The 22574-nt window shown below is 32.7% G+C and overlaps 1 pseudogene; it reads left to right on the top strand.

Moving 5' to 3' along the window:
* Positions 1-1356: 1356 nt before the first annotated feature.
* On the top strand, positions 1357-10290 carry LOC142547769 (putative ATP-dependent DNA helicase CHR12; annotated as a pseudogene).
* Positions 10291-22574: the final 12284 nt, after the last annotated feature.

Here is a 22574-nt window from a genome sequence, read left to right as displayed (position 1 = left end):
GTATTGGATTGATAAGTTGATACGGATGCTACAAATTTCGGAGAAACATAACTTCAGAGAGAATTTTTTTCACGATTATAATAAGTGTGAGATAAAAAGAATAAATTAAGGTCAGTTTGGCAAAGCTTATCTGGTGTTCGGTTGTATTTTACAGAGCTCGTGATTATGTAAATAAGCCGACCCTGTTGACACAAAAGTTTACGAATTAGGAGATCTGGTTGTAATAAAAAAAATGGTGTACGAATTGGCTGATAAAAAATCACTCTTGGTAGCGTGATAAATTGAACATGAATTGTGATACACTTTCAGTTGAATTTGTTACCTTTTAAAAGTATTTTATTTAATCAAAATAGCCTAAAATTTTATTTCCAAATAATGGCTTACCAATAAATAGTCCAGAATGGCAGCAACGAGGAATAATGACATGAATTTACAATCTTTTAAAAAAACACGATGATCGGCAGAAGAAAAAAATGGGCAATAGGAAACATTTCTTGATTTGTCAAAGACAAATATGAAGAAACAAGAATAGACGAGCAAAAACGGGACAGATTTGAAATGGTAAATTAAAAAATGGAAAAAAAAAGAAAAGAAAAGAAGAAGCTACTGGTTTGAGTTCAATATCTCAGATAATTTCAGCAAAAGTTTATAGGTTGCGTTTTTATTCCAATTCAAAACAAAAATGCGATATCTGCAAGTCTTGTATAGTGCACAAGTTGGGTATATTGACAAATTCAAAATCCCCTAGAAAACAGCTTATTCCAGTTTAAAATAAAGGCAAAAACTTGTTTTAAACAGTTTCACGGATCGTATTTTGTGAGACAGATCTCTTATTTGGGTCGGGTCATCCATGAAAAAATATTATTTTTATGTTAAAAATATTGTTTTTTTATTGTGAATATCGATAGGGTTGACTCCTCTCACAGATAAAGATTCGTGAGACCGTCTCACAAGAAACTTACTCTAAAACAAAAAACAAATATCAATCTGCCTGAGTGCCTTCTCGTTCATGTCTTTTTAATCACACACTCCCAAGGCTATATTTTAATTCCCAAATGGTTATCGAAGCACCAAGACTCGAGGTGCAAATTCAATTTTAATTGTCAATAAAATTATGTATAAAAGGCTTTTCCGTTATTTTCCACATGACGTCTCATAACTTCTTATAGCTCATCTTATACGGCAAACGAGATTCTCTAATGACTGAAGAATAAATTTAGCTTTAGATGAAAATTAGGTAAACAAAGAAATACAAGCACATACCAAGGGCTTTTTTGTAGTTTCTCACACGTTTGGCTAACCGAGGACTGGACAATTCTCCCAAATGTCACAGCGAAATAACGATAAAACTAATTATTTTCACAATTTTATTTTCTTTATTTTCGATTTTGTAGTCCCAGGACGACGACGCATCGCTGGCTCTCCTTCCCGCCATGATTGCTCAGCTGGCGGATCCCCGAGTTCCCGAGCCGCCACTCCACAGCGCCAAGACTTTGATATGCGTGCTCAATTTCCTTTCCCGTAATTTGCTTGCCCTTGCCGCATCAACTTTACGACGCCGTTTCATCCGTCGCCGCGCGCGGAGAAGATTGTCATGAAGTTGCTGAATGCGGTCCTGGTGACAAGGCGGCAGCGCCACTGGAGGAGGCTACGGATACGAGGCGGACGGTGAGTGGTTTTATGATACGTGAGTGGTCGGTGTCGAATTTCGTGTTCTTCTTATTGCAAAATTCTTGAATTTTTCTCCTTATCTTTTTTTTGGGGTGGTAAATTTGAATTGGCGGCTTGCTTTGATTGTTGAAGCTACTAGGAGCAACGCTTAATGCTTTGACACTTTTTTTTAATCGATTTTTAGTTTTTCGATATATGCGAGTTTATTTTCCTATAACATTGCTTTTGTTCTTTTTTCTTGATTCTTTTTCGTGATTTTAGAAACTGGGTTTGTCGAAATTGGTGCTATCTGATGTGAAATGAAGTCTTACTGGATTGAGGGGAAGGAGGACAACTGAAATTTCATATGTGAGCGTCCAAAAAGAATAAAATTAAAAAATTCTTATGTGTAGCTTCTCGTTTCCAGTTACATCAGACTATCAGAGTCTGCATCAAGAAATCTTTTATTATATTACCATTTTGCCTTCTGGTACTGGTAATAATTTGGTGGTGGACTAGCATACAGATTTCATGCGCATATTGTTTTCCGATATATCCTGTATTGTATACACTGATTCAACGTTTAATTGTCATGGCCAGGATAATTGTGGTGTTCCAAGCTATGAAGATTTAATGTTGGATTTTGAAGATGCTGTGCTAAAGCAACAATCGAGCTGTGTACGTGGTTCCAGATTGATCGAATTGAATGAAAGATGCCTTCAGAGCCAAATTCAACATCGTCTAACTGAACTAGAGGGTATATATTGAATTAAATAATTTTACAGAAACAAATTCACGAATTTATTACGATTTTTGGGCTCATTTGATATGGTTTTTCTATTGAAGTTCGAATTCCCTGTCCATTTACAGTTTCCATGTTACAAGATTCATGATAAGATGCTAAATAAAGTGTTATTGGTTGACCCTATTAGTGTATTGGTTCATTCTTTGCTCAAACTGCTCAAATCAAGGATGACGTGGTGCAAGATCAACGTATGGAAGGTTCAGAAATAAGGAATAACTTAGAAAGATTTTAGTATTATCTGCTATGAAGCACGAATCTTCCTAATTTTCTTTTCTGAAGTATCGGACACGGATACAACACACGGATACGGAAAAATTCATGTTGTTGACTTTTTGTAGGTTTGACGAGTCAGATACGTCTTGAACACGGCTAGGATACGCCATGGACACAACGGAGATACGTTTCGGTTGGCTTTTTCTTTTTAAATAACTGCTCTGAAGTTGTACATTATATACATTTACATAAATATGTATATATATTTCTACAATATATATATATATATATATATATATACACTAGGAATGTACACGTGCGATGCACGTAGGTGACTAATAATGAAAAATATAATAACGAGAATTAGATAATGTTTAAAGTCGTTCGAATAACATCATGTTTATAAGTATTTATCAATCTAAATATATCGAAACATAATACATAAAAGTACATCATGACAATAAATCATAAATATTCACTTATTTATATGACATTTTTCAATCCGCGACATAATACAACTCTCTTAAATGATAAATCAGCAAAAATATTTTTCATTCAAATATCATTCAAAATGAAAAAAACAATAAAAATAAAATTAACAGAATAGTGAATTTTACCAAAATCAAAACTAAAATTTACTCAAATAGAGTATACATAGACAAACGTCAAATAAAATTCTCTTAAATTACTAAATTATCATAATAATGTTAAAATAAAATCATTAAACTTGTTATTAAAGAAAATATCACTTTTGCTTTTGCTAACTTTTAACACATTGCGGATTTTATTTAATTTTTATGTTTTTTTAGAATACATATTATAGATAATTAATTTTATATCAGAATCAATCATTTATAAATTAATATTGGTGATTAATAATTTAAGAAAAATAAAATTTTAACATAATACCACTCAAATAAATATATATAGTAAAAAACATATATAAATAAAATCATATGTAATACTCAGTTAAAAAATTTTATATGTAAAATTGTAATATATAACAAATGATAATAAACTATCAATATAATTCATATTTATTATAAGGATTATATTGATTAAATTTTTTTAAAAGATTATATCATAAATTTAGAAGAAAAAATAAGAAGAATGTGTATTAATGTCCAAATATATTTAAGATGGACAATGAATCACAAAAATTGACTAAGAAATGTAAATAAATAATTTTTTTACATAAAATTTAGAAAATAAAGAAGAATGTGAATTAATGTTCAAATCTATCAAAGATGGACAATGAATCACAAAAAAACCCTTAAAAAGACATATTAATTTAATTTGCTAACTTAAATGAACAAGGAAATGTAAAAAAATAATTTTTTTGGCATAAAATTTAAGAAATAAAGAGGAATGTGTATCAATGTTCAAATTCATTTAATATGGACATTGAATTACAAAAAAAAAAAAATCCTTAAGATAACCTAATAATTTAATTGACCAACTTAAATGAACAAAGACATATAAGAAAATTCACAATTGAAGTGGTATATTTATATGTATATTACATATATATATAAATATGTATATTTCTACAGTTCTTAATACTAAATTTATATATATTTTAATAATTGTCGTATCTTAACCGTATCGTGTATTATATTTCAAAATTTTCCGTATCCCCATATCCGTATCTTATTGCGATACCCGTATCTGTATCTATGCAACATAGATTATCCGGTGTTCTATATTTCCCTGACTTGTTAAATTTTTCTCACAGTATTGCGTACGAGAGCCGCTTTATTGATTCTGTGGCTTCTTCTTTCTATTTGTTTGATCTTATTTCGTGAAACTTCTTATCTATCTGAAGAGTAAATAATTTGCTAAATGAAGTTATTTGTATTTCTCAATTGAAGTTCTATATGATATTCACATCCTAAATCTGTTTGATGCCTGTTTGAAACTTCAGTTTAATTTTTTGGCACTTGGAACATATATTACCGTGTAATCGTTCTATAAACTAGTGAAATATTTCTTCGAATCAAAGTTCTGATAGGTATTACAGTTATACTATGGTGCTGACAGAGGTAGTGATGCCGCCCATACATAAGCTGAAGTAGCATAATATTTCAAGAACTCAATGTGTATTGTTAAGTATTTGGCTAATAACTGATCTATGAAAGAGCTTTTGAACTTCTTTTTTCCGATAATACCATGTCTTTTAAACATTATATACTTTGTTTTGGACAGATTTGCCCACAAATAGAGGCGAGGACCTGCAGTCAAGGTGCTTGCTCGAACTGTATGGACCTAAGGTAGAGTTGATTTGTGAAATGATCAAGATATCTTTTTTAAGTTGATTAAAAGAAATCATAACAGAAGGAGGCAGAAAGGTGGCTGGTTGATACCCTAAAACCAATTTATCAATAAATATTTTGTTGATGAACTCCAATTAGAAGCTTCTTGTGCTGTTAGCATATGCTAAATGGATGCAGTTTCTATGTTTCTGTCGAAGTTGAAATTAGTTGAATTTTAAAAATCTAAGCAGTTGGTTGAAACTTTCCATTTGTTGCAAAATGGAAAAATTAAATGCAACCAAACAGGTAGCCCATATTGTACTTGTCCAGCATTTCCAAGTGAATGCATGCCATATAAAAAGCAGGAAATAATATGATTTTACACATAAACTAGCGCTGCTTCTCATTGTGAATATGATTGTTAAATAGTGAACTCTATCAAGATTTTCACGCCCATTTGTCTGCTTCAGATTGTAATAGTTAGTTGCTTGACTAGTTGACTATTAATTCTTCGTATCAGTTAGCTGAGTTACAGAACAAAGTTTGCTCAGAAGTAATTTCTGAATATTGGCTTCGCTTGCATTGTGCCAATCCTGATAAGCAATTCTTTGATTGGGCCATGGTGCAACTATGTCGTCCTTTATATGGTATTGGAGATGATTTTGCTGTAGAAACCGGTGATCCCCTAAAGAAGAAACAAGATGCTGAGGTAAGTGGCGGTTTTTGTGACCTCTAACTGGTTTTGAGTTTCTATAAATGAACATCTTTGCCTATGTGTATCTGGCTATCTCCTGACAGATTCCAAGTTCTACTAATGGCTTTGGGGGGAAGTTGGTGTATTTAATTGTATGGGGAAATGGGAATGAACTTTAGATGGGATTCTAAAATATGTTATGTCAAGATTTGAGGACGAAGAAAAGAATCGTGTAGAGAGTGGGAAAAGGAAATTCTTTGCAGACTTACTAAATGCTGCCCGTGAGCTGCAATTGCAAGTGCAGGCTGCACAAAAATGTCGGAAACAAAGGAATGATGGTGTCCAGGTACCATACTTTGTTCTAAGATGTATTTTGAAACCTTTCTTACATTTGTGTCCAAGAAAGTAAAAGTTTTTTTTTCGGGCGTGAATATCTATTATCTAAAAGATAACATGGAAAATAATGGGAGGTAGTGTTTTTTTCTCCATTTTGCTCGAATTCCCTTTTTCATTCGTTTTCAAGTTTAAAAAGGACAATTCAGTGTTTTACTGATATTATGGAATGTGAAATTGCAATTGGGGCTTTTATTCTTAGTTTGTGGCTGTCTCAGTCTGCCTGATGGTCATGTAATCAAATGGCTCAATATGTGTCCATGAAAGAATCCATATCAAATTAAGTGGCTATTATACCCTTGAGCTTCTTATAAATCATAGAGATGATACTATTGCTCAAGATTTTGTATATTGTCTCCATCCTCACAGGCTTGGCATGGAAGACTAAGACAACGAGCTACACGGGCTGAAAAACTGAGATTCCAAGCTCTGAAAGCTGATGATCAAGAAGCTTACATGAAAATGGTGGAAGACAGCAAGAATGAAAGATTGACCATGCTCCTTGGAAAAACCAATGATCTCTTTGGGAGCAGCTGTGCAACGTCAAAAAGATGCTGCTCATGACGGCGTGGAACCCTTGCAAGGTTCAGACGCTGACATACCTGAATCATTGGCTTCAAAGACCGATACACCAGCACAATCAGTTCCAGAGGAAGATGTCTTGTTTGATGATGAATCTGATGATAAAATAAAGACGGGTGATTTGCTAGAAGGACAGCAGAAATATAACTCTGTTGTTCATTCAATACAGGAGAAGGTATTAATTTTATTTCTTGTCCTGACTTTTTTATATTTAATAAGTCTAGTTATCAGTTCCCATGACAAGGTTTTCACCACGTGTCAATGAATGGGTAGTTGGCTCTTGAGCAGTTCAATTCTACCAAAGTCACGAGTTATTCCTGACGAAAAATTTATGTCACGTTTATAAGGTTTTTACAGATTCTTTTCATCTTACCATATCTTCTTTCCTGCACCCACTAGGGATTGTCTTGGTGATCGGTAAGAAGGATATCTTATTTTGTTAGGAACGTACACTTCCTTCTATCAAAGAACTAACCTTTTTAAAAGGGAGTATCCGAGAGATGTTGATTACTTTTTATGTTTTTCATTTCTTTTAAGAAAATAAATGTAGAAATGTATTCTCCCATTCAATTAAAATGTAAATTGATGCCCCAACTAGTATTACAAGCAACTATATGTTAGTTTTCGGGCTATGACTTCAATCCTTTAACGATTCTCGGCTTAACCTGGTGAGAACTTCCATAGGTGACTGAGCAACCAACTACGCTTCAAGGTGGAGAGTTAAGACCCTACCAATTGGAGGGGCTTCAATGGATGCTGTCTTTATTCAATAACAATTTAAATGGAATTTTAGCGGATGAAATGGGTGTGGTTTAAACAATCCAGACCATTGCTTTGGTTGCATTTCTTCTGGAAAACAAGGATGGGACTGGGCCTCACTTGATTGTGGCCCCAAAAGCTGTTCTACCGAATTGGATGAATGAGTTTTCGACATGGGCTCCTAGGTATGTAACATAACCTCTTCCTTCATGTTTACTTTTTGTATAAATTCTTCATAGGTGGACTTTCTGTGTTTCAGCATTTCTGTTGTTCTTTATGATGGCCGTCTTGATGAAAGGAAGGCAATGAGAGACAAGTATTTAGGGGAAGGGAAGTTAAATGTTTTGGTCACCCATTACGATCTTATCATTAGAGACAAGGCATTTCTCAAGAAAATACACTGGTACTACCTGATTGTTGATGAAGGACATCGTTTAAAAAATTTCGATTGTGTACTTTCACGTACTCCGGTTTCACGGTATGGGCTTCACTTAAGTAGCTTGTAGTTAGTAGGTTATACATTGATATCATCTCAGTGGTATTAGATTGCTGACCTGGCTTGTCCAGCTATTTACTTGATGGAAATCAATTGCAAATTTATTGTCGATTGATTTGTGGCAGATATCGAATTCGGCGGAGACTTTTTTTGATTGGCACTCCTATCCAGAATAGTTTGCAGGAACTGTGGTCTCTGCTCAATTTTCTCCTTCCGAACATTTTTAATTCAGTTCAGAACTTTGAGGAATGTTTTATGCTCCTTTTAATTTGCGGACAAATGTGAAGTCAGCTTGACAGAAGAGGAACAATTGCTAGTAATTCGCCGTTTGCACCATGTAAGTATTTGTTTTTTCATGTGTCGTTCCATAAGTATGAAACTTTCTGATAACTAGTTAATTTGTGTACCTGCAAAATGATCTAGGTCATAAGGCCATTTATTTTGAGAAGGAAGAAAGGCGAGGTGGAAAAGTACCTTCTGTAAAATTCAGGTTATGCTAAAATGTGACATGTCAGCATGTCAAAAAGTATATTATCAGCAAGTAACAGAGATGGGGAGGGTTGGTCTCGCTAACAGTAAGCTACACACTTTTGAATAACTTAATGCTGCACATACCTTTAGGTGGGCAATATTTAAGTCTATCTTTGATTATGATGTGAATTTGTAGGAAGTGGCAAGTCCAAAAGTCTACAGAACCTGACAATGCAGCTTTGAAAATGTTGGAACCACCCATACCTATTTCTGGGTGAATATTATTTGCAGCGGAATGAAGAGATTGTTCGGGCATCTGGAATGTTTGAGCTTCTTGATCACCTACTCCCCAAACTTCAAAGAGCTGGGCACAGAGTCCTTTTCTCCCAAATAACACGTCTCATGACCATACTTGTAGATTATCTGGAATTAAAAGGTTATCAATTCCTTAGACTTGATGGCAATACCAAAACTGATGACCGGGGAAAATTATTGAAACAATTCAATGCCCCTGACTCACCTTACTTCTTATTTCTTCTAAGCATTCGTGCTGGAGGACTTGGACTGAATTTACAGACTGCAGACACGGTGTTTATGTTTGATAGTGATTGGAATCCTCAAATGGATCAACAGACAGAGGATAGAGCTCATCGCATTGGGCAGAAGAAAGAGGTGAGAGTTTTCGTGCTTGTCAGTGTTGGATCGATTGAAGAAGTAATTTTAGAAAGAGCTAAGCAGAAAATGGGCATTGACGCAAAGGTCATCCAGGCAGGGTTGTTCAATACAACTTCAACAGGTTTTTCACTTCCCTCGAACCTTTTAGATTGTTCCCTTTATATGGAAACACCATTTTTTGAGGCAACAATATCGTGAACATTTCAACTTTTTTTCCAATTTTTTATCAATACCCAGTAGTTCAGTGGTTGTAATGCTATTAGTTTTAAATTTATGGTGGAGATGACCGCTGTTTCGCTATTTCTGTGAATCTATAACTGGGTAGATACTTCATAGCAAACAATTTGCCTTAAACATTCTTGAGTTAATGTCTTAGTGGACAAGTGCTGATGCAAGGTCTTTCTTGTTCATGCAGCCCAAGATAGGAGAGAGATGTTAGAGGGAATCATGCGCAAAGGTTCTAGTTCGCATGGAACAGATGTGCCAAGCAAACGGGAAATCAATCGGCTGGCAGCTCGTACAGAAGAGGAGTTTTGGTTGTTTGAGAAAATGGACGAAGAGAGAAGACAGAGGGAGAATTACAGATCTCGTCTAATGGAAGATCATGAGGTTCCAGATTGGGTATACACCATGCCTGATATGAAGGATGGCAGGGAAAAAGGATCTATGAATGAAGTTGCTGTCACTGGTAAGAGGCAGAGAACGGAGGTAATTCGTGATGATACAGTTACTGATTTAGATGATGTAACTATACATTCTGCAAAACGGGTACTAGAGAAATCACTGTTCTTGAATAATGAACTACCCAAATATAATGCTGGAGATAATCTTGTGGGAGAGAAGAGGGTCCCGGACTTGAAAAGCGAGACAGTTTCCACAGCGAGTGAAACGAAAAGTGAAGATACATTTGGTTGGGCAGCTCAAAAGAGTAGGAATGAAGTTGAAAGTTCTCCTATAAACAACACAGACGAGGGTTTGGAAAGTGGGTTGAATGGATTGACATGGAGAGCATACAAGAGGAAGAGATCAAGCTTAATGTGATTGATATTATTTGCTAGTCTTAGAAGAAATAGAAACATATTATGTAGCTATATAAATAATTTGGTAACTTAAATTGGTGGATGCAGTAATGATCTTGCATCCACGTAACCCTCCTATGATTCAGAAGCCTGAAAGTGTGTAAACAACATTTTTCGGCCCTGGAAAAAACCCAAAGCTTCATTGTTCTTCTATATAATTATTTTTATTAGTGTATTTTTATTTGAATCTTAAAAAGTAATTAACCTCGTATTTATACTTCTTTCCCATGACTGATTGAATAATTACGGTATGTTAACAGAATTACAGCATGTGTTAAGTTTACCCATTCCCAAATCTATCCTCTCTAGGTTTCTTCCCCATTGCATCCCACAACTCAGCCATTCTTCTTTATTACTTGGAACTACAAGAAGTATGTGTTCGATATTAACTCAAATCGTGTCGACGTCTATAAAAAAAACGCATGTTCTTAGCATGGAAATATGGGTTTTGAATTTTTTTTTTATTTTTTTTAAGGGTTTGGAACACCGCTTCAAATATTAAAGCTAGAATAGGGAAAGTAAATATGATAGGAAAAGTATGACAGATACCATAAAATAGCCCCAAAATGAGTTATATCAAGAACTACAAGTCTGCATGCATATATCATTTATCAGTGGACGATCTGATAAAAAAAGATGCATAGCCCTAACTAAGCTCATGCTGAATCACAGTAAAAATGCTGCATCGATCGCAAACTACTGACGGTGCGATCGATTAGCTTCAGCTGGGCGAGAAACATGGCAATAAAGTTTTATCCACCAAAGCTAATGTAACTAAATAAGTTCCAGAAGGATTAAGTTACTCTTCTTGATTGACGTCAAGATTTTTGAGTTTCACTTCCAACTCATCCTGCCCACCTTCATCTTCTTCATCTCCAGAATCCTTGTCATCAAAATCTTCTCCATCAGGATCATTTTCATCTAACGGGCCAAGTTTATCGGGATTTTCTTTAAAGATATCCTTCAATTCATCGATCCCTTCATCAGAAATGAAGTTTCCATTAATATTCAGTAACTTGAATGCGGGCTTATTAATTAATGCCTGAGCCAACGTCCTAGCTGCAGCCCTTCTAAGAGAGTTCTGACTCATGTCGACTTCTTTCAATCGATCATGCTCTACTCCAAATACTTTGCTAATAATAAGCACACCATCGTCCTTCTTTTTCATGAAAGTGTGCGTGAACAGAAACACCAAAAACCCTAAACGAAAAGCAGTATTCAGGGAAAAATTAGACAGATATAGTGAAATCAAAGTACCTTCTTTTTCAGTTTCTGAATTCCCCCAGTGGGTGGCGGCGATTCGATTTATGATTTAAGAGAGGCGGGGGAATTGAAGACAGTTTGCATTTTACAGGCTAAATTTCACTTTTAAAAAGAAAATCTAACGGTTGAAATCTTTTCTGAAGAAAATATAACCATTGGATTTTTTTTAATAAATAAAAATATTTGTTTGGTAACCATAGATTGGGAAGGTTTTTGGTTGTATTGTCTCAAGTCCAATACATATTCAACGGTCAAAATTCCAAATAGCAATTTAAATAAGCCTAAAATTTGTGTGAAACGTGGTATTTTTTGAGATGGATCTCTTATTTGGGTTATCTATGAAAAAGTATTATTTTTTTTACTAAGAATATTATTTTTTATTGTGAATATCGGTAGGATTGACAAGAGAACTATATTTTTTTAAAAAAAAAAATTTTTTTTTTTTAAAAAGAAATTTAAACATATTATTGTCATAAATTTGATAATTCGAAATAATTCGGCCGGTTGTCCCACAAGTAAAATCTTGGACTCATTATGGGAAATTTGAAATATCTTAGAAAAAAGTGGATTCCGTACCATGAGAATGCTTAAATGAATGGAAGAAGGCTGTCTTTTGCCTATTCCATTTACAGTCAAAGTGCTTTAAATAATATCTGTAAGACATGTGGCTTCAATAGCACCCTACCCAAAAAAATTGTAACAATATCAATTTTAAAAAAAATAAAAAAAAATTGGTCTCGTTATCGACCAATTTATTATTTTAACGACTAACTTGCATTTTTTATTTTCAATTTTCATCGGAATGTCTACGTGACATCGAACGAGACATCGAAAACTGTTGACGTGTCTGATTTCACACTCAAAATAGTAGATTGGACACATACACCGATTGGTTTTGATTATTGAGGTCGATAATCAGCAATCACTCCTTTAAGAGATAGATAGCTTAAAGTAGATGGTTTTGTCCCTAAAGGCAATTACGAGAGTCGCTAGAGTTTTTGAAAGAATTCAATACATAAAGGACGACAATTACTCGAATTGTCTATAATTATTGGGATATATAATATGTTATGCATGCAAATTAGGCATTAATGTAATCTAAATTCAGACATGATCCCATCATTATTAGAACTAAATTCCAAAATTTATCTTAATAAGTAAAATGTTAATAATTAACGGAAAATAAAACACAAAGAATACAATGATTTACAGTAGAATAAATAGAGATTTTTTCTAGAGTATGTGCCACTTTATTAGCCGATATTTTGACGTAAAAAAACGTAGAGACTGCCTAGCCTAACCTCTTAGAAATTCTTTAATTTCAGCCACATCCCATGTTACGTAGACATTTTGTAAATCTCTTTTCAATAAAAATTCGTAGTCCTTCCCCTAGAGCTAGTTAGTTATATATATATATATATATATATACCCCATAATATTTATATAATTTCGACGCTGTAATAAATGAATGACGTGACTAATTGATGCAACATATTCTTCAATCAATCTTAAAAATATATAACATAATAAAATATATACATATAAGTGAACTTTATTTTATTACAAGAAACAGAATTTCTTATATATTCATGAACTTTAAGTGCACTTTTTTAAAACGCACAACGCTTTCCCGCGATCATGCTACTTCCTCAATTAATTAACAAATATATATATATATATATATATATATATATATGATCTCCCCAAAAAATACACATAAAACCGTGAAATAAAAACGGCAATTTTACAGAAAATGACGACCATCTTAATTTTTTTTACCTCTCCCAGCTCACTTTTCTTGAGTTAAACAAGGGAGACACATTGTTCTTCCTTTGTGTGCATACGGCCAGATTAAACACCGGCCTTATTCTGATACTGTTAACAGATCTTGTTCTCTCCGATACTCCCTTAATCCTCTTCACAACTACTTTCTCTTTATTCCCACCCATTTCTTTGCCTCCATCTGCCGACGAAGTTTCGTTTTTCGAGCTTCGCGAAGAAGATGAAGAAGAAGAAGAAGGCGAAAGAGGCGAGGCACGCTGTTTCCTCAAACTCAGCAACTCTTTCCAAAGAACGGTGCATGTGGGGGGTCTAGGGGAGGGACCATCATCAAGAAACCAGCTGATTCTGCTAGCCTCCTTGTCGACTTGCTCGGCTTTTCCAAAACCCTTTTCGAGATTCTCTGAATGTATGCTGATCTTGTTGAGTTTATAATGATCTGATCGCTGCGTTTGCCAAAAGGGCAGCAGCTTCCCCTCGCAGAAGAGTTCATCTGCGGCTCTCATGTTAGTCAGGCCACCGGAGAGAAACTCGAATTCTCCATTACTCGGTGTTCTTTGTGGTTCGGAATCATTACTATAACCTTCGTCTTCATCCTTGGGATTTGGATATAAGGAGGAGTAGTAATTTTTCCCAACAAGAAGCTCCGTGGAAAAGGAAACACGGGGGCACGAATTCGAGCTCGAACTCGAATGGATGGATTTTTCGGGGGTGGTTTTGAGGGTTTTTAGGGAGACCATTTTCTTGTTTGATTTGTGAAGAAAAGGGTTGGTTTATGGGAGTTGGCCTGACAAATTATTTATACAGAGGTTGAGCTAGTACTAGACTTTGTTCATTTTCACTGTGTGCAGTAAATGTTAGGGCGTTGATATTTTATTATCTCATAATTTTTTTTAAATTAAATAATATTTGTTAGAGAAATTGAAAGATTATATTAAAAGTAAATTTTTTTGTACAAGTTTTTATATATTCTGAAAAAAATATGGTGTTTATAATAGTTTTTGGGACAAGAAGTAGTGATATTGTAGGATTGAGTGGTTGCCGTTTTACCAAAAGCTATAGCTTTTGGTAATAGTGCAACTCAAATCTTTTAAACCGCACAGTATTCACCCTTTAATATAATATTTAGACACCCTTCATCAGTTATTAAATTTCTATGTTATTTTTCAGTTCTATTCAAATTTTATTACCCTTTTAATTTTTTAAATAATTTCCCATAAATAAATTATATTTTAATATTGGAAATAATTATAATTAATCAATAATTATATTTTAAAATGATTTTACTACTGATTTAAGAATATCAAATATATTCTACACATTTAAAAATATTAAAACAATTCTTTTAGATAATTATTTTTATTGAAAAAAATTTCACTTTTACTTTTTATAATCGGGAAAGGATTCAAACTAAAAATATAAAAAAGAAAGCAAAATATTGATTGAATTTGATTTAATTTGATTTGAAGGTGAAATCTGCCAAAAAAATTTATTTTTGTTTTGGAGGTTGAAAGTTGACAATTACCTAATTTAAATTTGGATGAGATTGAGATAGTTTAGTGTGTTAGTGATTTTAGTATAATTATGTTTTTCTTCACTATTTAATATTACATAAAATAAAGGTTATAAGAGAAAATTATTTTTATGGTCTTTGTATATTTGCTTAGAGTGTGATTTTGGTCATATATTATCAAATTAGATTCTTAATCTCTTTTTTTTTTATTTTTGACGTGATGTTGATGTGACGTTTAAATGTATAGTGTCACATCACCACTCTCGATAAAAAATAACTAATATTCCCAAAAATTAAAAGATACATATATAAGACTGAAATTTAATAATTTTGAGGAATAAAATCGTAAAAAATCAAACACGTGATATCTTATTTTGTGTGTATATATAGATAGAGTAAGTCTCTTGTGAGACGGTCTCACGAATCTTTATCTGTGAGACGGGTCAACTCTATCGATGTTCACAATAAAAAACAATAATCTTAGCATAAGAAGTAATACTTTTTCATGGATGACCCAAATAAGAGATCCGTCTCACAAAATACGACCCATGAGACCGTCTCACACATGTTTTTGTCATATAGATAAACCAAAACAAAAGAGATATATAAGATGAACATTGGTTCATGTGCCAGAGACAACGTACACAATTTGGATTAGAGAGATTTTTTTAATTGAATAAGTAAAGAATTAGAGAGCATTTAGTGTAATTTAAAGTGCACTTTATTGTAATTAATTAAAATAAACGAGGTTTATAATAAATTTACTCGAGATGCTTGTTCTTTATTGAGTCCACATGTGCTTGGGTTAAATGACATGATATGGCTTTTTCATGATGAAAATTGCATATTGCCCGTAAGCATTATTTGTTTTCAAATTAAGTGTTTATTTTAATCGAATAAAATTTGCTTCTTCTTCTTCTTGTTTTTTTTTAAAAAAAAAAAAGAGAATCAAAATTTTGGATATTAGGTCAAAATAAGTGATAAACCAAGATTTGGGATTTAAAAACACCAATTGTGACTTTTATAATTAATTAAGTTACTGATTTTATATCGACAATTTGTGAGAATTAACATCGCTTCATAGAATATGACTTTGAGGTGCATAATTATATCATGGAGTCGATATATTTTTGCATGGCACTGGTATCATATCCGAAAGCGAGTATTTAAACGTACATTCATACACGCAATGTGTGTGCACACACGCACGCATACGAACCACCCAAAACATATGAGGTTATTACTTCTAGTGTAGCATATGTGCAAATCCTAAATGTTTTATTATATCTTTCCATAGTTAAACCAATATATAAAATTTGACTGACTTTCATTGCAAAAATATATAGCTTAATTTTTAAAAATTTAATAAACTATTTATCTCTTAATTAGTGAATATCACATCATATTTATAAGTAAAGAAGTTTATATATATATATATATATATATATATATATAGTGGTAACATGTGATGGCATTAAATCTCATTACAAGCCATGTGAGTATACAGTTCCAAGCTCTAGCTAGCTTTGCATTGTGTCTATCGTCATGGTAAAACATTTACATGTCGAAGGATGTTCTTGTCATTTCACAATGTCCCAAATCTTGTAAAACTTGCCTAAAATGTTTTCCTAAGACCAATATTGTTACATGCAAGGGGTGATTTAAGTTCCATGTTCTCAAGTCTCAATGGTATTTTCGTTTAGGGTCAAATGTCAAGATTTGTCTAGAAAAAAACATTTGAAAGACCTTTGTATTGTATTAATCAATGTGAATATTTATTCATAAACAAACCCAAAAAAAAAAAAAAAAAATACTGAGTGTTAGATGAATGACAAAAACTTGTGTGAGACGGTATCACGGTCGTATTTGTGAGACTGATATCTTATTTGGGTCATCCATGAAAATGTATTATTTTTTTATGCTAAGAGTATTACTTTTATTGTGAATATCGGTAGGGTTGACCCGTCTCACAGATAAAGATTCGTGAGACAGTCTCACAAGACCTACTCTAGATGAATGAATATGCTAAATTCTTTCACAAACATAGCACACACAACACGACTCATGATCACAAATTTTTGTTGGGAACTGGCCTTTCTAAGCCTAGCTAGCCTTATTAAAAGTTATAACTATTGATAATAACGTGACTCCAATATTTTAAATTGTACAACAGCCAAATATCAAGTATTTGGCTGTTGTATCGATTGACTTATTGACGAGAAAAATTATTGCATCCGATAATGCATAAATCTTAACATAGTACTAGTACGGATCTGGCGCACGTATTTGGAGTAAGATCATATTTGTTTTATTATGAATGATATCTAAAAATGGGATTATATAATCAGATAAAAAGAAATAAACACTTTTATAAATTCAAAATATTTTTTAAAATATATGATATTACACCAAAAGACACAAAAATTACTTAATCTAATGCTCATATGCTTTATAACATAGACAGTAATATATATAGACTAGACATAAGATGCTAGTCAAATTTTAATTTTATTTTTCTTATATTGTGAGTTTTGTAATATCTCAAATAAACAAAATATTAATTGTCTCACATCAGTTGGATAAATAACCTGAGAGTTGTATATATGAATTTGAACAATCCTCCCCCCTTGAGCTAGCTTTTGGGGTTGAGTTAAGTCCAAGTTCCAATCTTAATATGGTATCAGAGATGTATGAGAAAATATTCTTCCAGAATTTGTCGGTCTCCTTATTTCTTTACATGGTATCAGAGCCCGGGTTCCACCGTTATGTGTTGGACTGCCTATAATTAGGCCACCTGTTCTGCCCATAATTGGGTCATTTGTAAACTTCACGCTCCAGATGTTCATTCCTGAACGTGAGAGGGGTGTGTTAATTGTCCCACATCAGTTGGATAAATAACCTGAGAGTTGTATATATGGACTTGGACAATCCTCCTCCCTTGAACTAGCTTTTGGGATTGAGTTAGGTTCAAGTTTCAATTCTTAACACAAAAGGATATTTTTCTGTATAAAATAAACCTTATCTAATTCAACAAACTTTTGCGGTGGCAGCTATTTTATTAAATGTAGATGTATCGTGTGGCTATTTCCAGTGATTCGAATAAGTTCTTAATATTTTAGCATATATTTTGTGCAATGTAATGTTCGATTTTGTTTAGTTTAATATTTTTCGAGAAAATACGTTGTCTTAAATCAATTTCTTATGTCTTGTCTTGTCAACAAAATTAATTTTGATTTATGTCGACGTGACATTTGATTATTTTCTTTAAAGAATTAAAAGTTGGGAGGAGGGAGTATTCGTAATTACGTGGCTTTGTTTCTAAATATATCAACTAACAGAATACCAATGTTGGTGCATATAATAAATTATATAGTATTTTTAAAAACTTATTATAAAATTAACTTAAATAAGAAGATTAGTCTTAATCATCTCTATCAACTATGATAATTTTATAATTCATTCAATTATTGGTTCTCATATTATTTATATTAATCAACATAATATTGTATAGATAAAAAAATTTAGCACACTGATCAAATCATATGAATCACGTGTATTTGAAAGTTCTAATTAATTTCTAAAAAAAATTTTGAAAATTAAAATTGATAATGACTTTAAAATAGATCAATCCCATGCATCAATCTAAAAATTCCCAACGATTTTATTATTATTTTTTGATTATTAAATTGTATTAAAACGAAGAGTTTAAATCTTTAGATATAATTTCATAAAAACAAGTAGGATAATCGCTACTAACTTTTTTTAAGTTGGCAAAGATTTGTGTGAGACGGTCTCACGGGTTATATCATGAGAGACGGATCTCTTATTTGGGCCATCCATGAAAAAGTATTACTTTTTATGCTAAGAATATTAGTTTTTATTGTGAATATCGGTAGGGTTGATCCGTCTCACAGATAAAAATTTGTGAGATCGTCTCACAAGATACCTACTCTTCAAAGTTAGAGCACATCGAACCAATTGATGTGCCGTTTCATTAGCCGCATGTGTTGAATTGATATATCTCCTAACAACGAAAACCCGATCGAAAAATGTCCAATGTATGATATTGTACGTTCTCAAACACCATTTATCAGTTTGATTCGATAATTAAATTGAACTTGAGATTAATGTTAAATAAATTATATATTTTTAAATTCATTTTATTTAATTTATCATATAAAATTTGAATCAATGAATTTTATGTATGTCTAATAAAATCTACATATTAATTAATTGGAGTGAAATTAAAGTTAACTCATCGATCGTTCATAATTCGTCAAATGTAGGTTTAAATTACATTAACGATAACCATTTATTTCGAAATATAAAGTTATGGGGCTAAAAATAATTAATTAAATGACTATTGCTTCCAACTACACAATGACATGCATTGAATAATAATTAATTCGTTTTAATTGTAATTTATTGAATGGAAATTGACATTTACACATGCAATGTACCTAATCTCCAACATTTTTGTCAACTGGAGTTTCTCAAAACCTTTAATTTTCTACTGTTATAACACGTTGTATAATATTGAAATTGGTTTTTTTTTTTTAATATAAAATATATTTTCTTTCGTCTATATTTCAAAAAAATTAATAAGTAATTTTGTTTTCAAGGCTGATATTATTTTTTTTAAATTACTTAAAACCGATACAATACCTTATATATTTATGCAAATTCTAAATTGATAATACCTAAATTTATACATTTAATCGATCTTTTTTAGTTTAGGCACATTGTTTTTTATTTTTGTTTTATCAAATAATCTACATCAAGAGATGTGAACCAATCGGCTTAGATGGACCCGACTAAGAGAGAACCATAAATTCAAATGGGAGCCATTTTCTCCCCAAAAACTTCGTCACATCCATCATTATTAATTAATGCGTGGGAAATTACATTTGTGATCATATTACTTGTACGATTGCCAAAGTCGAATCGTGATTCTATTAGTGAAACAAATTCAATAAAACAACAACTAATACCACAGAGAGTCTTGACCAATTTGAAAGATCGTTTAATATAATTGAAATAACTGAATTTTCGGTTGCTTGATCAAGTAAAGGAAACTCAATGTCCATTAATTAGCACCTTGTTTTTATACTTTTAAACATTTTTCACCAAAGCGTTAGTGCAACATCAAAGACATTAGCAATGTCTGATTTTTAGTAACACGTCATCATTTTCGACACCAGCCAACATCCTAAAGAAAAATTTGTGAAATTGAAAAAAGTAACAAAAAAAGAAAATATGACAAGTTCATATCGATGGAGGCGAAGCCAGCTGAAGGAAGGGCGTGTTATTGTAATGCGTTCCAACATTTTCGCCTATCTCCCTACAAGCACCTCTTTCTGCCGCTCTCCTCCCAGATGTAGGGCCAAGCCCCGAAGTCACTTTACTCTCTTGCAAATTAGTGAACTAAGATCTTAAATTTTGGAAAATAAGTCAAAAATAGAAAACATGCTAGTTATAGGACAAAAAATATAATCTTACACAGCCATATCGTCTTCGTCTGAGCCGAATTATGTGAAACCGGTAAATTAACGTTTGTTTCTGTATAACAGTAAAGCCTAAACGCTGGTGCTCTATTATTGATTCCGGGATGCCAACTGTGGTAGTCCATTCTCTGGAATTTTAATTCTTTATGCTACTTTTCGTTCGTTTTAAGCATATGTATCTTAGTGTATTAGGATTCTGCATAGGCTTTTTTCTCATTGTTTACATAACATTAGGCCTTTTTAATAGCCCACTGTACAAAAATTGGGCCCACCCCATATGCTCGCTACAAGAGGGCATCTTTGCGCTAAACCCATCAATAGGCCTATCAATTTAAGTATGCCATGAGCTCTTAACGCTTTCCCATCCATTCTGTTAAATCTTTTAGTTTCGGTAACAAACGATAATTCATTATATTAGAACAAGCTGTCATTATTTATGTATTTAGGTACTCGACCGTTGTTCAAAAGTTGGGTAAACGGTTGCAAGTTATTTAGTCTCTCTACCGATAAAGCTACTCAACAACTTGCACTTACTCATTTGTTACTCGATCGGGCTGCTAAGAGATATGCTAAAGTAATTATTGATCGGACATAGTTAAAGATATTTGCGAAAATCAATAGATCGATCGTTAATTTAAAATAGAAAAATTGCACGCAATCTATCAGTTTTCATATGACATAAGACACTACATCGGTCTGTTGTCTGCTAACTTTTGTACAAAGAGGACTTTTAAAAGCACAAAAACATGAATACATTAATGGGCATTTAATGAAAGGTACAACATGTGACAATGATGTGTCTATATCGTCGGATTACAATACAAAGAGTCGTTGAATGGAATAAAAGACTCCAGTACTATATATAGAGAATGAAAGCAAGAAATCGACAAAGATACATTCGAAACAACAAACTCAAAAAGAAGGCTTGCTGGCATACTCAAAAATTTATGAGCACACTTCTCATATATATCATACACTGCTTACCAACTCCTTTTTCAAGATATTATAAGATCTACAAGGATCAATCAAAGCTTGGAAACAACTATTCGACCATTTTCTGCCAGAGACAGTTCGAGGTATTGCAAAAATTTTGAATCTTAAGATTAATTCTTTATTATATATGTGAAGTTTTGGTTGTTTGATCGAAAGTCTCAACAGCTGTAAAAGTTACTTTGAGTTTCAACTTAGGCAATCGATAAGGCCTAAGAGTGAAGCAAGTTGTTACAAAAGATTTGTAAAACCAAATTCTTTTAGTAAATTCCTTCCTAAGTGGAGGAAGATGATATGTAGGAAGATTTTACCTTTGAACTTCCATATATTCTGTCATCTGCTTTATCGCATTTACTTATCTTGTTGACCATCTACATTTAAGTATATAATAATCAAAAGAATCATCGGACCATTCTTCCGAATTATTTTTTCAGCCAAGTTGATATTATATTTGTTGTATGTATGCATACTTGTTTTCAAACTGATCATAAGCAATCACATTATTTAACTGCTAAAAAAATACTTAAATGTTTGAAAGGAACTCGGAATGTAAACATCTGATATCCCAAATACCCATCTTTCAATTTAGTTGGATGCTATGATAGGACAACTCGATGAGACTAAGTTTTTTTAATTTAAAAAACACAAGTGCAAGTGTTTAGGGAAATATATCGAGTGGTTTTGTGAAAATATCCAGTTTTTGCATTCTCGGTAATGATTCACAAAACCACTCGATGAGAGTAAGTTTTCTTACTTTAGAAATATATTAGGTCTTATTTATTTGTCTCGGTAATGCATGTGTTTAGGGGGAAACAGTAATTCAAAGAGCCTCACTGATAAGACAACTTTCAATTAGACTCGGAGCCTGGTTGATTGTCAGGACCCTAGCCCAACTGATCTTATCGTAACGCCCTTAATGTCTCATTTATTTTTTCTTATTCCCCACTCTACCTATGTTACCAGCCATCACTTTCTTGTTTCTCTATTGGTTTAATGGACTTGGTCGTTGTAGATGTAGCTTAAAAATTATTGTTATTAATTCTTGCCCTATCTCCTACCATTGCTACATCTTACAAAAAATACCATGGCTTCACTAATTCATTCAAACAACATTGATATATATTTCGCTATATTTACGACGCCGTCGATTGTCAAAGATTATTATTCAAGATGGTCGAAGGAGAATCATTCGCATCATGGTGCTTTTCTTGCGCATCGATTGATGGAGGATTGCGTCGTAGAATCCACACTTACATACATATTGTGGAGTTAATATTTTGTAGCACACACTACACTACCTATTGAGTCGTAAAATATAAGTAGATTGTATAATTTCATCGGATATATATTATACATTGTATTCGAATTCTAAGCAACGCTAATTGTTCCTTCATTTTATTCTCCAAACATTTTATAATTACAGTACTTTGTCCAATTTTTTTACGCCAATCGAGTG

Source organism: Primulina tabacum, chromosome 5 (genome assembly GCF_025594145.1).
Source record: "Primulina tabacum isolate GXHZ01 chromosome 5, ASM2559414v2, whole genome shotgun sequence".
Lineage (NCBI taxonomy): Eukaryota > Viridiplantae > Streptophyta > Magnoliopsida > Lamiales > Gesneriaceae > Primulina > Primulina tabacum.
Note: the sequence above shows the minus strand (reverse complement) of the source record. Positions and strands in the feature narration are given on the sequence as shown.